Genomic DNA, 23,919 nt, shown 5'->3' with positions numbered 1-23,919 from the left:
CCAAATGGCATCACCTTGAACTCATAAAGGCCGTCCGGTGTGATGCCTTCGGTTTTCTCGCGATCTCTTTCGTCGACCTCAATTTGCCAATATCCGCTCTTCAGGTCCAGCGATGAGAAGTACCTTGCATTGCAGAGCCGGTCGAGAGGGTCGTCGATGCGGGGAACCGGGTAGACATCCTTCTTCGTTATGCTATTCAAGCGGCGGTAATCAACGCAGAAGCGAAGTGTGCTGTCTTTCTTCTTGACCAAAACGACTGGTGTCGCCCAGGGGCTGTTCGATGGCTGGATTACGTCATCAGGCAGCATTTCCTCAACTTGATCGCGAATGGCCTGGCGTTCTCGCGGCGATACACGATAAGGGCTTTGGCGCAGAGGTCGGGCGTGTTCGTCCGTTATTATGCGGGGCTTGGCCAGTGGTGTTTGTCGTACCTTCGATGACGATGAGAAGCACTCCCCGTAGCTTCGAAGCAGACTGAGAGTCTGGCCTTTCCTGTGTGGGTCAATGGCGGGTTGATATCAAATCTGGGCTGACGGAATAGGTCCGGTGCGTCTTCCAGCGTTTGGTCGTGGAGGGCGAATACATCTTTGAGGTCCGCTAATTCGTCGAGAAAAGCGATCGTCGTGCCCTTGTTGAGATGCCGGTATTCTTGGGTGAAGATTGTTACCAGAACCTGAGCTTGACCTCTCCGGAATTTCGTGATGCTTCTTGCGATGCCGACACCTCGTTCTAAGAGCAATTGGATATTTCCTTCGGCGATGCCTTCAGCGGTTTCGATGTTTGCGCTACCTATGCAGACTGCGATGCTTGATCGGGGCGGGACAGTCAATTCTTCATCGAGGACGTTTAGAGGGATGTGTTGCATCGACGTCGTCGTAGCAGGAATGGCTTTGTCTGCAGAGCTTGATGAGCTTGGATCGCATGTCGATGGTAGCCCTATGTTCATGTAGGAAGTCCATGCCTAAAATCACGTCGCGGGAGCACTGCTGCAAGACCACAAAGCTGGTGGGGTAAGTACGCTTATTTACGGTTATTCTTGCAGTGCATCGTCCCGATGGAGTAATCAGGTTGCCACCTGCGGTGCGAATCAGCGGGCCATCCCAAGCGGTGGTAACTTTTCTGAGCTGAGAGGCTAACGGTCCACTAATGACTGAATAGTCAGCTCCGGTGTCTACTAGGGCAGTGACTCTGCGACCGTCGATATCAACTTCAAGGTCACTTGCTCGCGTCCTCGCATTGCACGTGGGCCTTAGTGTCCGATCTCGGCTGCGTCGTTTCTTCAGGTCATGGCCGGGGCATACCGTTGTTACTTCGCTGGGCGGCGGTGTCGGCTTGCACTCTGGTCGTGTTGTCGTCGATGTAGTCGCGTGGAGCGGCGGTGAAATGGCTGCGTCGTCGTTAGTGGTCGTCGGCGGCGGAGGATGTTCGTCTTTTCGCCGTTGAGCAACCTCACCTCCAAAGGTTGCTCTGTTTAGTTTCCCCTGCGCGGGCTTGGGGACCTTCCGCGCATACTCTCATCATAGGTACGGCCTGGCGAAGCAAAGCGGGCCCTGTACAGCGATGGAGATCTGAACCGACGGCTTGGTGGCGCAATCTCACCGCTACGCAGATAGTTGTCAATTTCTTGTGGCCGGTTGTTTGCAGTCCTCCAGGTGTCGCACTTCCTGGGGTTTGGGGGTCGTTGGTATGCTTGGCGGGCGGGGGCCAAGGGGCGGTTTTCAGGAACAGGATGGTAGCGGCGAGGGCTCGGAAAGTCATCACGTCGGGGCGGAGGGCGACGTAATGCACCAGCGTAGTTCATCGCTGTTACCTCGTGTGCTGGAACAGTCGCAGCTGTCTCTTGAACGCCCAGCGCCTGCTGGACTTCTTCACGGACGACGTCCGCGAACGTCGCCACCTGGGGTTGTTGCGATGATGGCATCAATCGGCGGAGCTCCTCTCGCACGATCTCCCGGATGAGGTCCCGAAGGTTCTTTCCACTTGCAGATGCGCTGGGGTAGTGGATTGAGTAGTCTGGATGAAGTGGTCGCTCGTAGTGGCGCATCCGGGTGTACAACGTCTTCTCGATGGCAGACGCTTCCGTTTCAAATTCCGCCACGGTTTTTGGCGGATGTCGGACACGATTTGCAAAAAGCAATTCTTTGACGCCTCGCATTAAAATTTTGACTCTCTCACCTTCAGTCATGTTAGGGTCGGCGCGGCGAAAGAGGCGCTTCATCTCTTCAACGTACGCCAGGACAGGCTCGTTAGGAAGTTGAAGTTTTGACTTAAGGAGGGCCTGGGCTTTTTCCTTTCGGACGACGCTTGAAAAGGCAGTCAAAAACGCTTCCTTGAAAATGTCCCAATCCTTCATAGCTGCCTCATGATTTTCAAACCAAACTCGGGCATGTCCTTGAAGAACAAAGTAGACCTGCCTGAGTCGCAGCGTCGTTCCAGCCGTTGAATTCTGCCACACGGTCGAAAAGGTCCATCCAATCTCCAGCATCTTCATCCGGTCGTCCATGGAAGCAAGGGGGCTCACGGGGTTGGACGAAAACAACCGGTGCTGTAGGCTGGGCCATTGTCAGCGTCGACGCCTTCCGAGATCGAATGGGGTCAGGCAGCAGACCGTGTTCGGGTTGTAGGCCTTGAAGTCAGCGGCTGGCTCGGTGACCTGTAGGCCCTGTCGCCCTTCCAGGGCGACAGGAACACGGCTTGGGTCTTCGCTTGAAGGATAAAAGGCAGCACCTCCACCAGATGTCACGTAGTGGTGACGAGGTCGACGACACAAATGAAGGGGTCGGTGATTGCACTAAAGAAACCTTTATTTGGGCTGACTTGCGCCCGCAAAAAAACTAAGCAACTCGGCGGCGGCGATAGCAACAAACACGCTCGTCGGTCGTCGAACAAAGAATGCCCGTCACACTCGTCAACGCTCAATTTAAAGGCTGCACAGAACAATCTAGATAACGTCGCAAACAACTACCAGCACGGGCTGGAACATTGTGGAAAGACACCCGAGTGGCCGGAACCTTCGAGACAGATCTCGGTGCATCTTGCGCTACAACAAAACTGATAAAGGTGTGACTCGCGACATCCAGCATTAACAAAGATTACGGAACTGATACGCGGTCCAGAATCAGAGTGATAAGCCTGTATGCCGGCGGCTGTTAAAAACAACAAATACTGTTTTGAAGGTTTCGCGGCAATATGCTGTTTTGAACTTTGTTATGCAATAAAACAAGAAATAATTGCTCAATCAAAAAACTGCTTGCAACATTGTGTTCCTCATTCTTTCTAATGTCCAGCAATGTGTTCATCTGAAGTTTTTCTTCAGTGGTCATTTTGTAATTGTTCTTGTAAGAATTAGACCAATTGGTTTAATTATCTCATGAAATGATTGGATCACAAAAGAAATCATTGCAGTTTTGGAATCTGCACAAAAAACTACACAAACCCACGATGTTGCATCAAATTTGATTGGCAAATAAGGAAAATAGGTTTAAGACCAGTGTCCTGAGAGGCCCCTGGTGGCGCGGCGGCAAGTAAGCGCTCCAAAACGGAAGTTGCGGCGCTAAGCAAAAAAGTAAAAGCGCAAATGCTTCAGTTGTGACGTCAGTGGGCGAGGCCCGTGGAGGAGGGCCAGCCTTTGCGCGCGCTAAAAAGTTGAAAAGAGAAGGAAAGCGCAGATATTCAAATTTTGATTGCAAATAACTCGATCTGCTTCCAAATGCGGCATTTCAAAAATTCTTGCGGGAAGGTTATTTTACATCGACATTCTTTCACATACTAGGCATAGGGAAACTATTGCTATAGCTGTTTTGAGCCCCTTAGAGGCCGCGCGAAAAGTTAAGATTGAACAGAAGACAATAGGGCCCAGGCGCCAGTTGTATGGCGCCACCGTCGCCTCGGCGCGGAACAGCGCCGCCCGCGGCAAAACGCTCACCAGCGGAGTGCTGAGGCCACGCAAAAGTGGTGTTGGGCCACGCCGAAGCAGCCGAGCGGCGCAGTCGGTTTGGCTTTGAGAGCTTAAGTAATCACAAGGAGTATTTTTTAACCAGGAAATTAAGAAAAAAAACGTCTTCGGCAGTGAGTGTTTTTTTAACCTCCTGGCACATGGAGTTTCTGTCAGTCGAAAATGCCTCGCACGCGATTTCACTATGCGCTAGGAATGCTTTCACTTGGTGCTTGTGAAGACGACTTCGGCAACAGAAAATGCGCTTGCCCCGTGCGTTCACCTTAGCTTCGTTCTTGTTTAAAGCCGTCTGAAGATCAAATAGCGCCGAGTCGTGTAACCATGGCGCAGTAGTAGTGGTAGTTGTAATGGTCAGCCTTCATGTAAAATGAAAAAGATGCTGCGTCTGACTTTTTCGGTAATAGACTCAGACCTTAGTTATATGAGGTTTAATGGCGCAAAAGCAGCTGCGGCTATAATGCACCAAACACAAGGTTAGATGAGTTGTTGCATGAGGTGCTTAGAGTTGTGATACTCGTTTGATTTAAAACTTTGGCCTTCTAAGGAATGCACAAACAAGAGAAAAATCGATGATTGCTTTTTCGCCAAAAGCAATGCAGGGTGAAATGGAATGTGTTCATAATAAAATATTGTAAAATATACTTTCCTAAGATCTTCAAGTTGCGGGCATGAAAAATAAGATTGATAGTGAGCTCATCACCGCACATTTCGCACAGTGGTTTGTCTTTTTGTGAAGAGGAAATTATGTGTGATGTGTATTTTATGTCTAAACGACATAAAATAACTTCGACATTCTTGGTGTCATCACGATTTCCATTCCCCTAAAAAGGGCTTTACAGAATACAGTTGTTTGTTTCATTTACACAAACAGTTAGTTTGCTGCGTACCAACTTTATGCAATCCCTGTGGGGTATGCTCCCTTGCTTTATATTCATGGATTTGGCTTGTCACCACATACGTCTGCTCTTTCATGTTTTCGGGACGTTATGTGTACTATGTAATGTGTTATGTTTCCAATCAGTGGTTCGACGGCTTTCTTGTAGTTCAATGCAGTCAGGATGCTTAAAAATCTGTGTAGGTGATGCTATTTTTAATGTTTTCATTCCTTTTTACACAGGAGCAAAAACAGCGTAACATTCTGCACTGAAAACTGATGCACAATGAGGTGGTCTTATTTCTTTTATCTTGGACTATAGCACTTCCAACTTGTTTATCGATTTTTGAACCGTCTGTGTAAAAGAAGTGTAATTCTTGTATTTTTCTTTCAGCTCCAGGTATTCTTGCAATATCGTATGTGTTCATGTGGAGTGCACATTTTTTGAAGTTTTGTTAGTGTCAGGTCAAAAACTGTGGAAATAGTGTACCATGGAGGGAGTGGTTCGTGCTTTGTGGCAGTACGGGGTATTTATAAGTCCTGGCATATATCATCAAAACGCAAGCGTAGTGGTTTTATTGTCCTGGAAGTGCACTTTGTGACTATGGAATAACATAGGTGCTTTGGCTGTGCTGCTTTTAAGGACAGGTGCTTGTTAGTGCTGCTCTTCCACTTTTCAAGGCAGGCTCATTCGTTTCTACATGAAGACTGACTATAGGGGATGTCCTGTAAGCACCACACGACAACCAAGCCCAAGTCATTTCATATAGGACGGTTTTGCTGAGCCATCACTATGCACCCGTAGTCTAGCTTTATATGCAGTAAAAATGTTAGTTTTTTGTCAAAAGTGATGCCTAAAAATTTTTCTTGTATGAGTTGTAATGCGGTTTGGTTTAGATATACTGTGGGATCGGCTTGCAGGCCTCGTCTTAAAGGGGCCTACAAACACCTTCCGAGCATTGCTCACAAACTATCTCAGTCGCTAGATTATGCTGCGATACACATTTGAACATAATAAAACACGTCTACGTGCAGTACAGGTCCCGCAATCCTATTCGAAAGTCGGCACTCTCTTTCCTTCGACTTTTGCAGTCCTCCTCCTCCTCTGTGCAACACTACTAGGTATATGGGTTTTCGAATGACTATTGGTCTGCTTCTTTGCGATGTCACACATCCATTAAACTACCACTTATGCCGAAATAATTGAAGAACGCTGAACATTTAGTTATCAGGAAAGAAAATTAGAATGTTTTGTAGGCAGAAACATTTTTTGAAAGCTTTTGTCTTGCACTTCCAGTCTTGCGCGGGCACCGCAGTAACCACGGCGTGTTTGTGCGTGGCGAACTCGTTTCAGTTCCCTACGGGGCGCTTTTCGCCTGTGTAAGTTCTCGTTTCTTGTGTCTCCCATACGAAATAGACTTCGAAGTCGGCTTACCGGTCTGCAGCATTAGGTAGGTGCCTTAAGTGCCCCAGTGCACCGGCCCATACGTAGTGCAGCAAAATTTCGGAGGCAACCGCTCCGTTCCCGTGTCCACCAAACCAAAATAAGCACCTCAGATCGAGCCAAGGCGACAACATACGATGATAAGTGATGTGTTTACTAGCCTGAATATAGCGCACAGATAAACGACGATTTCACTGCTGCAATGAGTTAGTCATTGTTGTGATGCATCATTACTGTGGCGGCTTTTAAAATCATACCATCGCAACTGTTGACTTGACTGCGTCAAGCTCATTTTGACACGCAAGTTTGTGGCGTATAAACTTTTGTCTTATAGTAAATTAGCTAAGACAACTGCGTTGGCAGCTTTCGGCCCCTGATACTGGCGCAGATTGAGGGTTCGCATTGTAAGCAGCAGCAACAAATTAAGCACCCTTACCTAACTTACTGCGAGCAAATAAAAGTTACCGCAATATCAAAGCTCCGTGTGCAGTTTCACCACAAACGACTGTGCGGTTGAGCCGGAGAGATACAAGACGCCGAGGTAAACACGTATTAGGATTAGCATGCTGTATCTGCTGTTAGGTTTGGGTCGCGTGCGCCTGGGTAGCGTACCACTGCCACCAGTTATTACGTTCGTGGCTCGCGTGCTCAGCCCACCGCTGACGCCAGTGGTTACATGCGGCGCGCGGCCCCTTGGTAGCGTTGGCCTAGCGGCTCCGTGGACGGCGGACGGCATCAACGGTCCCAGCAAAGACGAGGCGTCTACTAACGAAACAACCTTTCTTACAACATCGTGAAGGAACGGGCAGAAAAGCTGACCCGGAGAGAATACAGACACGTTCACACAGCTTGTGTCTAGCGTCGTCTCAGTGGCGCGTCAAAGTAGTCTCTCTTTCAGCGGAGTCGGCCGCTGCTTTTTATAGGTTTTCCAGTTACAGGGAAAGGCAAAACCCTCACAGGAAATGGAGAGCCCGACAAGTCTGGGCACTAAGGGATGACTCAATAGCAGGTGGCCCGACCGCATCTCCTCCACCTCCTGCAGACGGGCGAGGGCGGCGCACTCTCCCCCGAGCTCCGGGCTTGGCCGGCGTTTGCACACACACGCACGCACACACATTTGACGCGTGGCAGGATCACGTCGAGACTTGCCCGCGAGAGGAAGCGTTGCGCGGCCGATGAACGGCGCCGAAATGGCCGATCCGCTCGCTGTTCTGCCTGTTGCTATGCGGTGGCCGCGTCAGCTGTCCCACTTGTCGGTGGAGAAACTTAACAGACTGCCCCGCCGGGGAAGGGAGATCCCGAAGGGCAGGGGACTGCATCCGCTGTCCGGAGGGATCGGGATGTTGCTGCTAGCCGGGGTCGTCCGACTCTGTTTCTCTTGAGCCAGTTAGACTGAAAAAAGTCCTTGGCAAGTCCGGGTTTCCAAGGCACTCTGCAACTTGTCTTCATGAGAGATTTCTGACAACCCACAACGTCACAACCACGCTAAAAACTCAACCGTTCAGCCAGCAAGCACTGCAAAAACTTCACTAAGTTATGCCAGCCTATTTCCCTCTTATGCCCCCATCTATATTAAAGGGCAGCTCAGCAGCGCTTGGAACGCGTCCACAAATTTGAAAATTGCGCTTTCAAAAACGTCATTCTCAAACAAAAATAACACAATGCAATCTAGCTGTTCAAAATCCTATGTCAGGAAGAAAAACACCAACTAGTGAATACAGGCTTCTTTTCACGTTATGGGCTCCGACTTAAGCCATCGGCGTTACCGTTGAGATCACCCTTTTCACTAAAGCTTCGGCTGTCCGTTTCACGTAACAACCGTTTCTTCCTGTTTCTGTGCAAAGAAACACATGAGCGTGAGTCGCTCACTTTTCTAAACAACCTATCCCTCTCCTTACGCTTGGCGCACCAGTCACGCATTTTCTGGGCATGGGCGCATTTGTGCCTTCGGGATAGTCGTTTTCGCGATAGCTTCAACTTGTTCCATTCTTTCTCGCGCCTGCCTTTCCGCTTTTTTCTGCGGCAGCACTGGAACACATGATTTCTGCTTTCTTTTCGCAACCGTATGAGTTTGCTCTCCTTACGATGGCAGTATTCTTTCTCGCACCTGCCCTTCCGCGTTTTTCGTCGGCAGCACTGGAATACTATACTAGCCTTCTGCTTTCTTTCTGGGTCATCTCTGACAAGCTAGCGGTCAACGTTCTAGCGGTAACCGGAGCTAGTAGGACACCGGTGTTGTCTGAGTGGTCAAAGTGTGGTGCCGCGTATGCATCGCGGCCAGCAGCGCAGGACTCACTTTCAGTCAATTCCGAACCACAGCAACGGCTGACGTCAGTCGCGTCAGTCCCCCTTCTAGGCATTTGCTCTGGAGGCTCGCCACTCAGTGCGTCGCCTCGCTCAGAGCTAACTGGAGCAGGATCAAGCTTCTGCGACAGCTGGGGTGCTTCGGATTGTGTGAGGGCCATAGGTGCTACGTCCGCGTTCGCACTGGGGTTGCTTTCGCGAATACAACCTGGCGTGGTATCGGGGCGCGAACGATTCTGACTCTGCTCTGGTCGCTCGCTGTCGCCTTCGCAAGTCTCGCTCTCTACAGCGTACGCGCACTCCTCGTCGGTCTGCCCTGGCTGATCACAACTCGCGGGCTGCGCAGTTTCCCTGATCGGCACTTCGTTTTTCTGCGTGCCCTGCTCTACAACACAGCTGATTTCGGAAACTGGTAGTTTCTCCTCTCCTAGCTCATTTCCATCTCCGTCGCGCTCTACACAAGCTTCTGCTTTCGACTCGAGACACTGTTCAGTTACTACCAGTTCCCCACACTCATTTGATGGAACTGTATCTCCTACAGCTACTTGGGTCGGCATGCAGTTCACCTCGCTTAGCGGCGTCACTTCGGACTTCTCGCCGATTAAGCCTGAGCTAACCGTCTCAGCTAGTGGCTCGACCAAGGTAACACGATGCTCTTCTGTTCGAGAATCGGTCGGCTCACTACTGCGGTCACGTTGCTCGGCCGCTTCCCCAAGCTGTGTCTCACACTCCGGTGCAAGTTCGATTTGCTCCGGAACTTCCGCACTGTCTAGCCATTCGCTTACAGCGGCTTTCAACTGATAGGCCAAATCAAAGTAAGACTCGTCACTGTTTCTCGCTCCCATACCTCTTCCGAAGATCATGAGGCGTTATCTGATATCGTATCAGCAATGACTCTTAGTTCATCGTAATTTTTCAAGCGGTCGCCAACCAATCGCTTGATTTCTTCCGACGCTTCAGCGGAGAGAAGAGCTACCAACTTCTGCGACCAACTATCTCGCTCGAAGCGTTTACTTCTACAAACATTCTTGAAGTCTGCCAAATAACCTGCCATATCCTCGGCGATGAGGAACGGTGGTGGACCGTCTCGTGGTTTTGAACCGTTACACTGAATGGCATTGAAAGTTTTAATCTTTTCCACGCTCATTCTATGTGCTGATATCTCCAGCTGCATCAGTTTCCTTACGCGGGCGTTCTCTTTCTCGTAACATTCCCTACGTTCACGATCCTCTTTCTCGTGATGTTCACGTTCCTCTTTCTCGTGACGTTCTCTACGTTCACGTTCCTTTTGACGTTCGTCAATTATCTCAAGGCATTCCAAAAGCTCGTAATCTTCAGCTTCCAACGCAAGAATAGCCTTTAACACTTCTGGTTTTCTGAGTTTATAACACTTCTGGTTTTCTGAGTTTGTCTGACAAATCTAGACCCAACTCCTCCGCAAGCTCCAGCAATTTCGGTTTGCGCAACGACTTCAAATCCAAACCCATGGCTGTTCCGAGTGCTTTCTCTACTGCCCACTATTGCCTTGCTGCAATTAACCCAGCAACGACAACACAATTACCAGCTCTGTTCTCTACTTAACAAAAGCCTGGCAAAACTCAGTAGAAGAAAGTCCTGCACTCACCAAACTTCGCAGCCAAGAATCCAACGCAGTCGTTTCGCTGCAGGCAACCAGTCATCACACAGGGCTCGTTGCACTGCTCCCGGCTTTCCGCTGAGCTGCTTGTTGCTCGGGTCACGCCTGGGACATCTCCGCTCTTCCCACCAGATGTTGCACCTCGGTCAGGCCTGTCTCGTTTCACCGACCACGGTCACTGCTTGGTCGTCCTCGTCCCTCCGCTCCGCTTAGTCGTCCTCTGTTCACCAGTTATTGGACGACGGTATCGCCTGGCTCGTCCCTCCGACCACGGTTATGGCTTGGTCGTCGTCGTCCCACCGCTGCCTACCAGTTATTAAGTTTGGGGCTTGCGCGGCGTCTGGGTAGCGTACCACTGCCACCAATTATTATGTTCGTGGCTCGCGTGCTCAGCCCACCGCTGACGCCAGTTGTTACATGCGGCGCGCGGCCCCTCGGTAGCGTTGGCCTGGCGGCTCCGTGGACGGCGGACGGCATCAACGGTCCCAGCAAAGACGAGGCGTCTACTAACGAAACAACCTTTACTACAACATCGTGAAGGAACGGGCAGAGAAGCTGACCCGGAGAGAATACAGACACGTTCACACAGCTGGTGTCTAGCGTCGTCTCAACAGCGCGTCAAAGTAGTCTCTCTTTCAGCGGAATCGGCCGCTGCTTTTTATAGGTTTTCGAGTTCACAGGGACAGGGAAAACCCTCACAGGAAATGGAGAGCCCGACAAGTCTGGGCACGAAGGGATGACTCAATAGCAGGTGGTCCGACCGCATCTCCTCCACCTCCTGCAGACGGGCGAGGGTGGTGCACTCTCCCCCGAGCTCCGGGCTTGGCCGGCGTTTGCACACACACGCACGCACACACATTTGGCGCGTGGCAGGATCACGTCGAGACTTGCCCGCGGGAGGAAGCGTTGCGCGGCCGATGAACGGCGCCGAAATGGCCGATCCGCTCGCGGTTCTGCCTATTGCTATGCGGTGGCCGCGTCAGCTGTCCCACTTGTCGGTGGAGAAACGTAACACTGCCCCTTGCAAGGTTTCACATGACGTGCAGTGATGAGGAGGCGCCGAAAAAACAAAGAAAACAACTTTATTTCGAGAGAAGGCCTACAGCATTTCTCTAGGTAAGTCCTAGAGCATATTACATTATGGCCCGAGGCAGTAAACAACGTACGTTATTAAAAAAAAATCCGAAGCGCTGTGCTTTCTTAGTCGCTCAGCAGTTTAAATTACCGCTAAGAACACAGTATCGTTTTGCTCACATAATAATCAGCGCAACTACACTGTTGTCTTGCAGACTGTGTAGCTTAACAGATGGGGAACAGCGAGCCCATGAAAGAAAGATATGTGACATGGTCACTTGTGAAGTCGGTTCCCTTTAGCTTTGCCTCAAGAAGCTGAACAACTCTGATTGGCATAATTATTCGCAATCTAGCCTTACACACACCCTGAACCCACAGTTACTCTGCCTTTCCTACTTTTTGTTTCAAGTGGCAGCTTTTATGCAATACTTGAAGGGCCTGCGAGCGGTCGCACACCATGTGGAGTTGCCGCGATAAGCAAACAGCAACATGTTTTGTGTGCCTTTTTGCTTGGCCGCTCCTACAAGCGAAACAGAGACATGTGTACAACAAGACTGCACTCATTCCGACAGAAAAAGTCATGAAACTGCGCTCCAGCTATTGTTAATCGCAGCAAACATATTGAAACAATTGTTTCGGCTCCAGCGGCCAATGCTTTGCGTCGCTAATTCCAGTCTGTTGAGCATTTGTGTTAAATATATTGACAGTTGTACTGTGCAATTGAATAGTCATGATGCAGTGCAAATCTGGCCTGTGTGCAGCAATTAATTCTTTTGACGGTCTTTCATAGGTATCAGTCATAAAGTGGCGCTCTGAAGCTATGCTGGCAGCTCTGTGTGAAGAGCCCTGAAACCGTTTCTCCGCGTCCTGGAGGAGCCTGCTTACGTACGCTGCGTGAAGTAGTCATCGAGATTACAACAGTTCACTTAGTTTTTCGTGTAATATAAGTAGAACAAAGTTTTAACTTACAAAAAAGTAGGCTATTTTCACTGGAGCGGCACTGAAATGTCCTTTTCTTGATTTTGCCATTTTCACTTTCCAGCAGTCCTCTCCTATTTTTTTCTGTGCCTGGAGCCTTGAAGAATTTTCATTATAGTGAATAACAGCCAGATGTAACCTAAAAAAAAGGTAAATATGAATGAATTTCTCATACTTTGTAAAAAAATTTCTTTTTGCCTACTAGCAAAATTATGCCGAGTAGACGCTACTATAAGGAACCATTATGCATTATATTCACATCACTGCGCCAGAGATTGCTTCTGTTTTAGCTTCTATATCCAGCGCCTTTATATCGAATTAAGAATGTGATGCAATGATCTTCAAGCAGCAAAATGAATGTATGACAGGCTATACAACATCATATCGTGAATCACCGGTGTTCTCCCTGCTGTTGTATTCTAGCGATCATCATTAGTCCAAGTGATCAAATGAGCCTTGAACATTCTGTCGGTTTCAATACAGTAGCGTCGGGACATTCGAGACGATTCCAGAGGGGTCGGAAACTTGCGCTAATAACTTTCATTTCTTGAAAAACTACCTTTGTCTTGAGACCGCACGAAGATGAGAAGCACAAAAGAGAGACCAGCCAGCCCTCCATGCTTGCCCTCAACTTTGTGTCATTGCGGTGACTCAGCTCTTGTCATTTCTGTCTTTTCTGTCTGTATGTATCCTGGTGCGCTGTTCTTTATTTCATCCCATCTGCCTATTCTTACAAAACAGCAATGACTTTCAATGGCAGTACGTCTATACCCTCCTGTTTCACGTTTTCCATGGAAGGGGATTACAGAATGGCTGGTGCTACCATCCCACCAAATATGTTTTTACCATATTATATGAAGCATCCTTGAATGTCAGAAGTGTGCACCGCAGTCTCCTCCAAATGTATGAAAACTACCTTTGACATAGCAGTGTTCCATGTTTCGAAAAGAAAGACACAAGGTAAGTTCAGCTAATTTTACAGCAGTGTATTTGCTATCAAGATGGAAGGATTGTGGCAACTGGTTCAGAAGGTACATTGGGTGCCTACTTTATGCAGAAGTTGGGATTGAGTTACGTGACGGGCACTTTTTTTCGGCAGATGTCAGGGTCGGCTCTTGTGGATCGCAAGTGTAGGGTGTCGTTTTACCTGGCCTGGTAACATGAGAGCTCCAGATCAAGCACTGCTCTAAGGAGACTGAAGTCAAGCCCAACTTCCATAAAAAGAAGGCACCCAATGCAACCAGTAACACAGCAGCTGCTGCTCCCTTCTCACTCATTTTCTCTTTTTCTCCAGACCTCGGCGCTACACCATGAGAAAGGCTGTTTTGAGGTGCTTGAAATTGGTCACAGTGCAATTTTTCAGCCCTCCAGGGCTGTCCATGAAGTAAAAGCAATGTGATTAGTTGCACGTTCCAATGGGCTGCTTAGCAAGTTGAATAATCAAAAGGAGCAAATGGAAATGGAGCAAATGAAGCACAAGCTTTCATAGATGAACTTCTGTTTTTCTTTTTCACACTGTTCTATTTCCTCTGGCCTCTATGCCTTTTATAATGACAATGTTATGTACATATATTAAAAGCTTCATGCAAGGATTAATTGTTTGCCCATGTAGAAAAGTTGGACTGCATAGTCACACTGGAGTGAAAAATAATGTCTTAGTCTTCCCTTTCATTCAACATACCTCACTTGCATCCCACCATCCGAGTATGCAATTGATTTGGGAATAAACCTGATCACCAAGTTGTGAAAAGATGCATGGGAAGATGTTTGGGCTTTGGGAGAGAGTTGTCAATACTGGGAGTTCTTCAGAATGGAGTTCAGCTTTTTGAAAAACATGAATCTGTTAAAAATATATACATAATATATATATATATATATATATATATATATATATATATATATATATATATATATATATATATATATATATATATATATATTTGACTGATGAGTTGCAGTGTTGGTGTGTATTCTAGTCAATCATAGATGCTGAACCTGTTTACAGCTGCTGCATTGCAGCTGAAAACAGTTTTAGCATCATATTCATAAAGAGACCTCAGGTCTTGTACTACTATATTACTGTGAAAAGAAATCTAAGAGATATTGTTGAGCAAGCATGCTGCACTTTGTCTTCTTTAAAATGGTCAGTATAGGACAGTACGGAAATCCCATTGTGTTCCATACCAACGTGTATAACCAAGCTGCCTCATATTAAAATATCTTTTAGTCTCAGCACTCACATTTACATAATTTTGTATCTTCTCTTCATTATGGGTTTCTTTCTCTGCTATGTCATACATGAACTTGCGGTTATGTGCGGATGTGTAGAAAGTTTTTTTCTGTGAAGTTCTATTTGCATTACCTATCCCTTAAATTTATCATTGGTTGACAAATGTCACAAATATGGGCCATGCACCTGCCAAACAACATCACAGAGAAAACTGAAAAAAAAAAAAAACTATACAAAACAGTTTATCTCTGCTCATTCATTGCCTGTTTGCAAGGAGCTCATGCAAGCATTTGCTGTATGGTCCATCATGGCCAACAGGCTGCACCACATGATCAGGCCACCATCACCCTGGCCCAGGGCTGCAACATAGTAAATACGGCTTGTGATTGTCTGGATCCATGGTTCTATATGCTTCACAGCCCTTCGACCTGCTCACAGCTTTCTACTTCTTAAATCCAGTGCAGAATAATGTTATGACCACGTGTTCGCCCTAATTATTAAAGCAAGCAACTGCACGCATCTTTAGTAATGTGCCAGGCATCAAAGTAGTGCTGTATGTGCGATTTGCTGTTCTTGCAAGTCCGGATAGCTGGGTGGCGGTCTGTACATAAATGAAATTAAAAACTCATTACATAATAATATATGTCAGCAAATGTACCTCTTCTCCAATGGTTTGCAATGATAAAACATTTTGTAATTCAATTGTTTGTATTGTATATATGATTAATTTGATTCTTTTTATGTATAGACATGCAAGCAGCACTTGCCAATCGCACTCTTGGTGAGGTTGAAAAAAATTTATCTTAATAATATGCAGAAATTGTCGCCTTTTGTTAGAGACTGCACTAATACTCGTTAAGTTGAGGCCAGGCCCCATGCTCGCGCTATTGGGCACTGCAGCTGACTTCACACAGTTAATACGAATTGCAGCTTGCCAATTTTCGTATCGCAGCATTGCCTTACCTCTCCTATTCTTACCTGTTCGCGACGTCTCATAGCCTGAGTTGCTTTGGAACGTTAAACCCCACAAACCAAACCATCTTATCTGTTCGCATTATAGGATAGGGTCAGTCTGAATGACAACGCTGTACGTGCAGTACTTGGTGCTGTAGCGGGGGAGTCGCAATGCCCATCTCCTGCGAGGTCCACTTCCATTCCATCCAGCTGGCTGATGATCTGCACCTGCTGTTCCTGGAAAAGCTGAGACAAAAATAAATGTGCATTTGTGAGCCACTTTTAACATTGCGCCGAACTGTGTCACTCGTTGCACTGCTGCATTCGCGCGTGCTGTTTTTTTTTTGTTTTTTTTTTTTTTTATTATGCAAGCTTGCCATAAGGCATATTATAAAAACCCATGTAAATTATTTTTCGTTAGGAACAGGAGAAGGCTCCTGCTCTTATTGTTGACAGTGAGCCATTTGGAGAAGTCCCTCTTCCCTTGGATGCGGTTTATCTCCCCCTCCCCCCTTTCCGCAGGAAAAATCTAGCTGTGTATAACTCCCGTCTATGCTCCTGTAAACAAACAACTTCCGATCGGCAGCTGATCGCTTATTGATTAAGAGGCACAACTTTGAGCGACTAAGCCAGTTCACGCGAGTGATGTTTCATTTTCGACCCCCCCCCCCCCCCTTCCCCCTCTTGCTGAAGGGTAAAGCCCCTTGGCACGTCTTTCTTTTTTGTTCCCATCTCTTCATTCCTGACAGTGACCCTCCTTTCTTCTTTTATCAAGCCCCCATCTCTGTTTTAACGTGTTTCTTTCCTGGCCGCCTCGGTTGGGGAACTTGGACGCGGCTCCAGCCGCGTGACATTTCAGGGCGCGCTCTGTACAAACAAGCGTTTCGGGGTAGTTTAGCTGGAAACGCTGATTGGTGGACACGCAGCGGCCTGGCGTGACGTTTTTCGCGTCCCGCTCGATGCTTAACCGGACGTGATGTAGTCAGAAACTAACATTGATATTAGAGAAGCCTGGGAGGTTTGACTGCGGAGCGGAGATCCCACCGTTCAGCGGCACGCGACCCGCCTGGCGGCTGAGACCGTGAAGAGTGCTTGAAACCTCACCTGACCTCAGCCTGCGTGCCGGGGGCGGGAGATGAAGATTAGCTCCTTTTCGGTGGAAATAAAGTTTTCATTCATTCATTTAGTCAGAAACTGGGTTTTCTTGTTTTTTTCTTTTCCCCCGAAATCGCCCCCGCTCTGGCAGCGCGCGCGATTTCGGCATTCGGTTCGTGGATCTCGCTGCGGTATGGCTGCGGCTTGTTCGGTCACCGAGGTGCTCGACAATGTCGGGTCTGCGCGTATACGTGGAAGCGCTTTCGGCATGCCGATCCGTCCTGTACGTTGGGCGGAATGACGTCGATAATGGTAAGGACCTGCGGGAATTCGCTAGCACCGTCAAGGTTAGGAAATTGCGCAAAATTGTCTTGAATTTCGTTTTATAAGTGCTGTCTCGCTTGTCTCGCCCCACGTGCTTCCAGGACCTCGTGCAGAAGCAGCTCGTGGCATGGATGCTCCTCGTGTTCAAAAAAAAAAAAAAAAATACGGTCACGACTAACCTCCACGAAAACATCCGCCGTCGGCAACTGAACCGCCGCCTGACTGCTGTGCTGAGCTAGGCGCACTCTGCCGCGCGCATTCTCAACCCTGATCGAGGTAAGATTCGCAGATTTCTTTGTCGAAAGTTTTGTCATATGTTGCACATTCATCAACTGTTTTCTACACTCTTTTACAGCATCGTTTCCTGTATGCTGCGAAGAGGCCGAGGATTTTCTTAGTGCGCAGCAGCCCATGTGGTGAGGGGTCGCGGCATCAATCAGCTCTCCAAGATCATGGTCGCAGCCCTCGTAAATGTCTACAGTGGAAGCATCGCTACAGCATCCAGGGAAGAAACCAGGCACTGTGCACGACGTAGTGCACCACTGTTGACGGTGCACGGCAAAGGGCCACGACGAGTGCAGGGCGTTCTGTTCACCACGCCGCGTGCAAGCCGACGATAGACCGCGGCCGCCGCGTACTGCATCCAAACGGTCCTTTTCATGCATCGCCCCAATGTTTTCTGGCAGACCGCAGGCCTGTATATCCCTTCTCGCTCTTATATATGTTGCACGTCGCATCGTATATACTTACGTCGTGCTTCGTATCAATCGCCGCGGCCACCAAAACTTTCGCCCTAGGCCTCTTCACTAGGTTATACCATAGCCTCCTTTATACATGGTTATACGTATAACACGCATGCATAATCGTGTCAAATTTCGTTTCATGAAGTGCTACAGTGCTTATTACCTGCTTCCCTCACGCATTCTTCTCAGACTTCGTGCAGCAGCTGCAGAACACGTGGCAAGCGTCACTCGATCTTTGCTGCCGCGACAAACGATGACTAAGCCTATGCAATAGCGTTAACAGAGTACTCTGTGCTGTGCGGCTTTGTTCAGTGATGTTTAATGGAAGCATCTACATTTTATATAGCAATTGCATAATCGTCTCGAATATCACTTCATAAAGTGCTTTACTTAATTCCCACTTACCTCGTGCATTCCATAGCTGCTGCAGTGACGACAAACTAGGCCTCGCGATAGGCATATATAGCGCGGCCTTGTTCCGTTGTGTATTTTTTTTAATAAATTCATCTGTCGCCATCAAAGGATTACTTCGAGAGCACGGGAAAATGCAGAAGTGTACGCGTCTGAATTCAATCCTATTTACAACGGCGTTTTTTTTTTTTTTTTTTTTTTTTTTTTTTTTTTTTTTACGAAAGCATCCGATGCGCTATGCGTCCTAGACAAAGTTGCATGGGATGAGTGGCTGCCGTGTTTTCAGTTCACTTTTGTTGGCTGTTTCTTAAATAAATATATTGTGATTGGTCACTGTGTCTTTCACTGTCAGAGCCGCTCTGGCCGAACCACGTAGCAATGGATTGCACCGCGGCAGTATGGCTTTGTTCCAAGTTTAGCAAAACAGCTGAGGCCAAATTAAAATCAGAAATGTCCATTTCCAACTTTGATATTGGCCCCCAGTTAATTTGGAGTCCTGGCAACAGTTGGAGTCCAGTTACATTTCTTACAAGGGAGTCTAGATTCTGGGAATGGCATACATTTGTGAAAGTCAAACATGCTTCCCATCCAATGAACCCCATGTCGCGCAATGGTAATAACATAAAGGGTGAATATTCTATCGAGGAACATTATGGAATCTCCAGCTAGAGCATGGGGCACGCGTTCATAGATGTCCTTGAATTACGCACATCCGCAAAGGGATTGGAAATGATTGAAACAATTGAGCAGGTGCCGATATCTTCAGAAGAATCAATGCCTTGTGTTTGATTATATATATTTAAGTCCCATTCAAGAAATCAGACGAACAGTAACAAAAACAATGAGCCTTGTATATTTTGTTGAGTACCTCAAGGAAGAGTATTAGGCACACTTGTTGAATTTGTACAGAAATGCAATAATTCATATTCACAGCAGTGTTCAGCTCATCATGTATGCTGATTATAGTGTGTTTATTACTGGCTTTGATCTTAAGACAGTTCTACATTGAAATGATTTACTTAAAATATCATTTGTCTGGTCCAGGTGCATAAAGAAATAAACACAGAAAAAACTTGTTTTCAGCCTGAAATAAGAAGTTGATCCAAGAGGGCTAACAATTTGTTATAAAAATATTGACCTTGTAGAAACCCACATAAATTTTAGTGTGAATTTTTTTCATTTGAGTTGGGACATTAATGTGAAAAACACTGCAAAAAAGGTTTCTTCAATGACAGCTTCATCTTGATGCGGTAGTCCTTGCCTAAAAGGTTAAACTTATATGAGGTGTGACGAAAAAAAAAAAAAAGACTGGCCTAATAAATTATTGAACTTGGTCAGTTCTTTGCAACTATGACCTTCAAAGTAGTCGCCTTCAGCATTCACACACTTCTGCATTCGGTGCTCAGACTGGTCTAATAAATTATTGCACTTACAGAATCTAGTTCTCTGTGACATTATCACCTTCAAAGTAGTTGCCTTTAGCATTCACACACTCCTGCATTTGGTGCTGCCACTGCTAGTGGCAGCACCAAATGCAAATGCACAGTTCTGGAATGAGGTTTTTGGAAGGCCCTTCAGGAGATTCTCCGTTTTTGCCTGAACCTCTTTAAATGAGGTAAAATGGGCTCCCTTTAAGTAAGATCTAACTTTAGGAAATAAAAAAATTTCCCATGGAGCCAAATCAGGTGAATAAGGAGGACGCTCCGTCACAGAAATGTTTTTGCTGGTCAGTAACTGCTTGACAGGTAGGGCCGTGTGAGTAGGTGCATTGTCCTGCGGTGCAACAGCCATCCATCACTCCACAACTGTGACCTTTCCTAAATTTTTTTCAGTCTTTAGTACTTCAATGTAGTTGTGGTAGACGTAGCCGTATAACAAGCACAATTGTTTATTTATACATCAGGTAATGGCGCCCGTTTTCACTCTGCTTGGCGCGGTCGTCCATGCCGGTGTCTCCCGACGGTCCGCCTGGTTAACTTGCCGCTTGTGGCGCTGTCGTCAGTCGCGCCCACAACCCACAACACCCCCTTTCTTGAAAGGTTTGATCTCTCAGGTCCAGGCATTCTGGTCGCTAACAAACACGTCCACTTCTTGTGGTGCTCGTGTCCTGCAACGGTTGCAGGTGTCTTGCTTGTCCTCTGTCGGTTTGTACAATGTAGGACCCTGGTTCTGATGTTGGCTGTGTTACCACGCCGTGTGATGCAGCTCCAGCGAGGATGCGCACCGCTGTGCCTGGTGGTCAGCGCTCTCGGCTCCGTACCTTGTGCCAGGTATCGTATGATCGTTTTGCACAAGCTCTGTAGGCTTCATTATTTTGTCTGAATTCGCTGTCGTTCCACTTCGGGGCTAGCAGCTTCGAAGTGGTTGGTACTGTGGTGTTCAGACGACGACCCATTAAGAGTTCTCCTGGTGAAAACCCTTCCACGCTGGGTGTAGCCTTGTAGGCAAGCAGCGCTTCGTGTATGTTGGAAGACTTCCTCAAAAGCTGCTTTGCTGTCTGCACAGCCCTCTCAGCCATACCATTGCTCTGCGGGTACTAAGGGCTTGAGGTTGTGTGTGAGACTCCCCAGTGATGCATTAGTTCTTTGAACTCTGTGGAAGTGAACTGCGGCCCGTTGTCTGTGCGTATTGTCCGTGGAACACCGTACCGTGCAAACATTGGCTCCAAGACTAGGGCTATGTTTTTTGTAGCTGCCCTCGGCAGCTGTTCTAGCTCGAAAAATCGGGAGTAGTAGTCTACTACTACAACATACTCTTTCCCTTCCAGCGTGAAGAGATCCATGCCGACTGTGTCCCAAGGGTGTGCTGGCAATGGGGTTAGAAGCAGGGGTTCTGTTTCTGGCTTTCTGTGCTCTCTGCAAGTTGGACACTTTTCCATGTAGTTTTCAATGTGCTTGCCTATGCCTGGCCACCATATGCATTCTCTTGCCCTCGCTCGGCACCTCGTTGTGCCAAAGTGGCCTGCATGGAGTTTTTCCAGAACCTCTACTCTGATGTCTGGCGGGATGATTATTCTGTCGCCTTTGAATAGCAGACCATCAACGAGCGAAATCTCACTAGCCACCTCGACATACCTTTTCAGGTCAGGTGACAGCACAGTTGGCCATGATGTAGTGCAGAAGGTAGCCACCCTGGAAAGTGTTTCGTCTGACTGGATGCTTGCCCCGATTCTGTCCAGCATTTGGTTTGAAGCAGGGAGCTGTTCAAGTGCTAATTCTTCAAACTCGCGCACTGCACTCTCGAGAGTTCTTTCTTTGTCTGCTGGTTTCCCAGATGGCTTCCGGGACAGAAGGTCAGCTGTGTACAGCTTTTTGCCGGGAGTGTGGGACATGGTGTAGTCGTACTCCAAAAGGCGCACCCTGAAACATTGAAGGCGAGGACTCAGCTCGTCAAGTTGTTTAGTCGTCAGCAGCGGTATTAACGGCTTGTGGTGCGTTTCCACGTGAAAGGTTGATCCCAGCAGGTATTTGCGGAAATGTTCGCAAGCCCATGTGATTGCCAGTGCCTCCTTTTCGATTTGGGCATATATTTGTTCTGTATCCGTAAGGGAGTGTGATGCATATGCCACAGGTAGGAGCTTTACGTGCGACTGCTGTAGAAGTACAGCCCCAAGACCATATGAGGAAGCATCCACAGACACTTTGTGAGGCGACAGAGCATCGTAGTGAGTGAGAATCGGCGTCCTGCTTAAAGCTTGCTTGAGTTTGCCAAAACTCTGCTGCTGAGCTGGGCCTCAGTGCCAGTCGGCGTCTTGGTGGAGCAAGTCTCTGAGAGGCTTCGTAAAGTCTGCTAGTTCTGGAATAAATTTCGCTAGGTGGTTTGCACAGCCCAACAAAGACCTGACTTCGGACACATCACATGGTGGGTCGAGCTGGACTATGGCCCTGACCTTTTCCGGGTCGGCGCTGACTCCTGTTGAGTTTACGACGTGCCCTAAGAATGTTCTGTTTGTCGAAAGGAGCACTTGTCGATGTTGAGGGTAACACCTGCATCTTCCAGCTTCCTCAGCACCAGCCAGTGGCGTAGCCAGAAATTTTGTTCGGGGGGGGGGGGGGGGGGGGGGGCTCACGTTGCAGCGCGTCCTCCTCCATATAGAATTTGTCGATGGATCAAATATGATTAATTCCAGCCAATAGCCATTGTGTATTAGGTGCTGCAAACGAATTCTTGAATGCCACGGAGTACGCACTGCCAAGACAAATGTAAAATATTAACTTTATTATAAAAGAACATATATGTATGTGACAAACATTGTGGCAGAAATAACTGACATCAATGCTTCCCTGATTCTGTCTGTTGAATAAGTACAGAAAATATTAAACGAAATCTTGAACTATATCAGTTCGAAACCAGCAAAGCAGTGCATACCGCTGATATGAAAACGTAAAGGCCAAGAAATGAACACTTTGACGGGAAATGCTTAATTGAATCTGTCATCCAAGACGCTTGTTTACATTTTTGTACACGTCCAACGGCCAATGACGCTGTCCTTTTTTCCATTTATTGTGCAGGCACACCTGTCACCGGTCGTATACTGTGGGTAACTTAAGTGAAATTATAGTCGCAACAGAGAGCGCACAGAAAAAGCAGGAGAGTTCCGAAACATATGTACATACAATTGCGAATATATAATGGAATATTATAAATGAGATGATACAACTTGATAAGGGCAAAAAATTACCGCTGGAAACAAACTTCACTATATGTATGCACAAAACCTCGCAACATGACATTTAAATATACGTACAAGTTTCCAATATATCTATGCAACTAAGCAAAGTCACTGCATATGATGCATCAAACAAAGCACATAAACATGTTGCGCAATCACAGATAGTAAAGTTTAAGCACAGAAAGACAGACGATCTAGGCAAGAACAAAGCTATGATCGCCACGCTTCGGTCGCGACAGCACCATATGGGTAGAATAATAGAGGAAGAATGGAAAAATCAATACATTAAATATAGATTTTAACAGCCTGCACAGCGACAACAGTTATTCTGTACCCAAATTAAAAAAGGGTATTGCTTTGGTTAAAACGCCGCGTGGGCTGGGTTTTCAATGAGCAGGTCGGTCAAAATTGGTTATTGATGTCCTCGCAATTTTCGCATTCATGTGATAATTTTGATCTAGATGCTGACTGTTACAATAAAAGACAAAAATGTCTGCGGTTTTAAAAGCTAATGAACAATCATGTTTTTATAATTACGCGTTTATGAATTATGTCTCTCGCCGGGCCGATGTTCCCGGGTCCTGGCTCGGAAGCCGAGAAGAAGGAGAAGGAGCAGAAGCAGCCAGGGAGTAGAAGTGAAGAAGAAACGTTTTATACAACTTTTTAAATGATCTGACGAAAAAGGAGTTTCGGTGGAGACAATCTGCCGTTTAAATATGGTAGGTTATCTCCAATTCCCTAGCTGGGGAAACAAAGTTTAATCTGTACAGTCCAATCAGCGGGGCACAAGCATGGACTTGAGATGCCGCCCACTGCCGAGGGTGGTGCTTGAGCCTCCTCTCACATCTTTCAGTGGCGAGGGCTAGCTTCTCCGATGTCGATGACAATTTTGTGCATGTTGGCGGTGGAAACCCTTCACTAAGGTAAAGTAGCCGGAGAAGTCGTCCGTTGGCTGAGGTCATTTCTCTGGCGTTACTTCTCAGAAGTTCACCCGCCTGCTTCGAGAAGTCGGCAAGCAGGGTCAATGCTGATCGGCGACGCACCTCCGAACCTTTAAACAAAAGATATGGTTCCCGTGGTCGTCGCCGCGGGTGCCAATAGGATTAAGGTCTGAAAGAGCAGCTCCTCTCCGTCTCCATCGCGAAAGGAGAGGGGGGGGGGGGCTTGGGCGCCTCAGTAGGAGAAAAAGGATCACTCCGCCGCCGTCGGCGCCGCTTCAGTGCCT

At 47.5% G+C, this 23,919-nt stretch overlaps 1 long non-coding RNA gene across 1 annotated transcript in view; it reads right to left on the bottom strand.

Annotated features, from left to right (window-relative positions):
• Window positions 1-12,267: 12,267 nt before the first annotated feature.
• Window positions 12,268-23,919, bottom strand: part of LOC146206187 (uncharacterized) — a 41,570-nt gene continuing 29,918 nt past the window's right edge. The window contains exons 2-3 of the long non-coding RNA XR_014704379.1: window positions 15,474-15,695; window positions 12,268-12,404 (exon numbers count right to left, since the gene is read on the bottom strand). This is a non-coding gene — a long non-coding RNA (uncharacterized LOC146206187). The remainder of the gene's footprint in view (window positions 12,405-15,473; window positions 15,696-23,919) is intronic.

Source organism: Amblyomma maculatum, chromosome 1 (assembly GCF_055883805.1).
Source record: "Amblyomma maculatum isolate TAMU_Amacu chromosome 1, ASM5588380v1, whole genome shotgun sequence".
Classification (NCBI taxonomy): Eukaryota; Metazoa; Arthropoda; class Arachnida; order Ixodida; family Ixodidae; genus Amblyomma; species Amblyomma maculatum.
The sequence above is the reverse complement of the archived record's forward strand: the minus strand, read 5'-3'. Positions and strand labels throughout refer to the sequence as shown.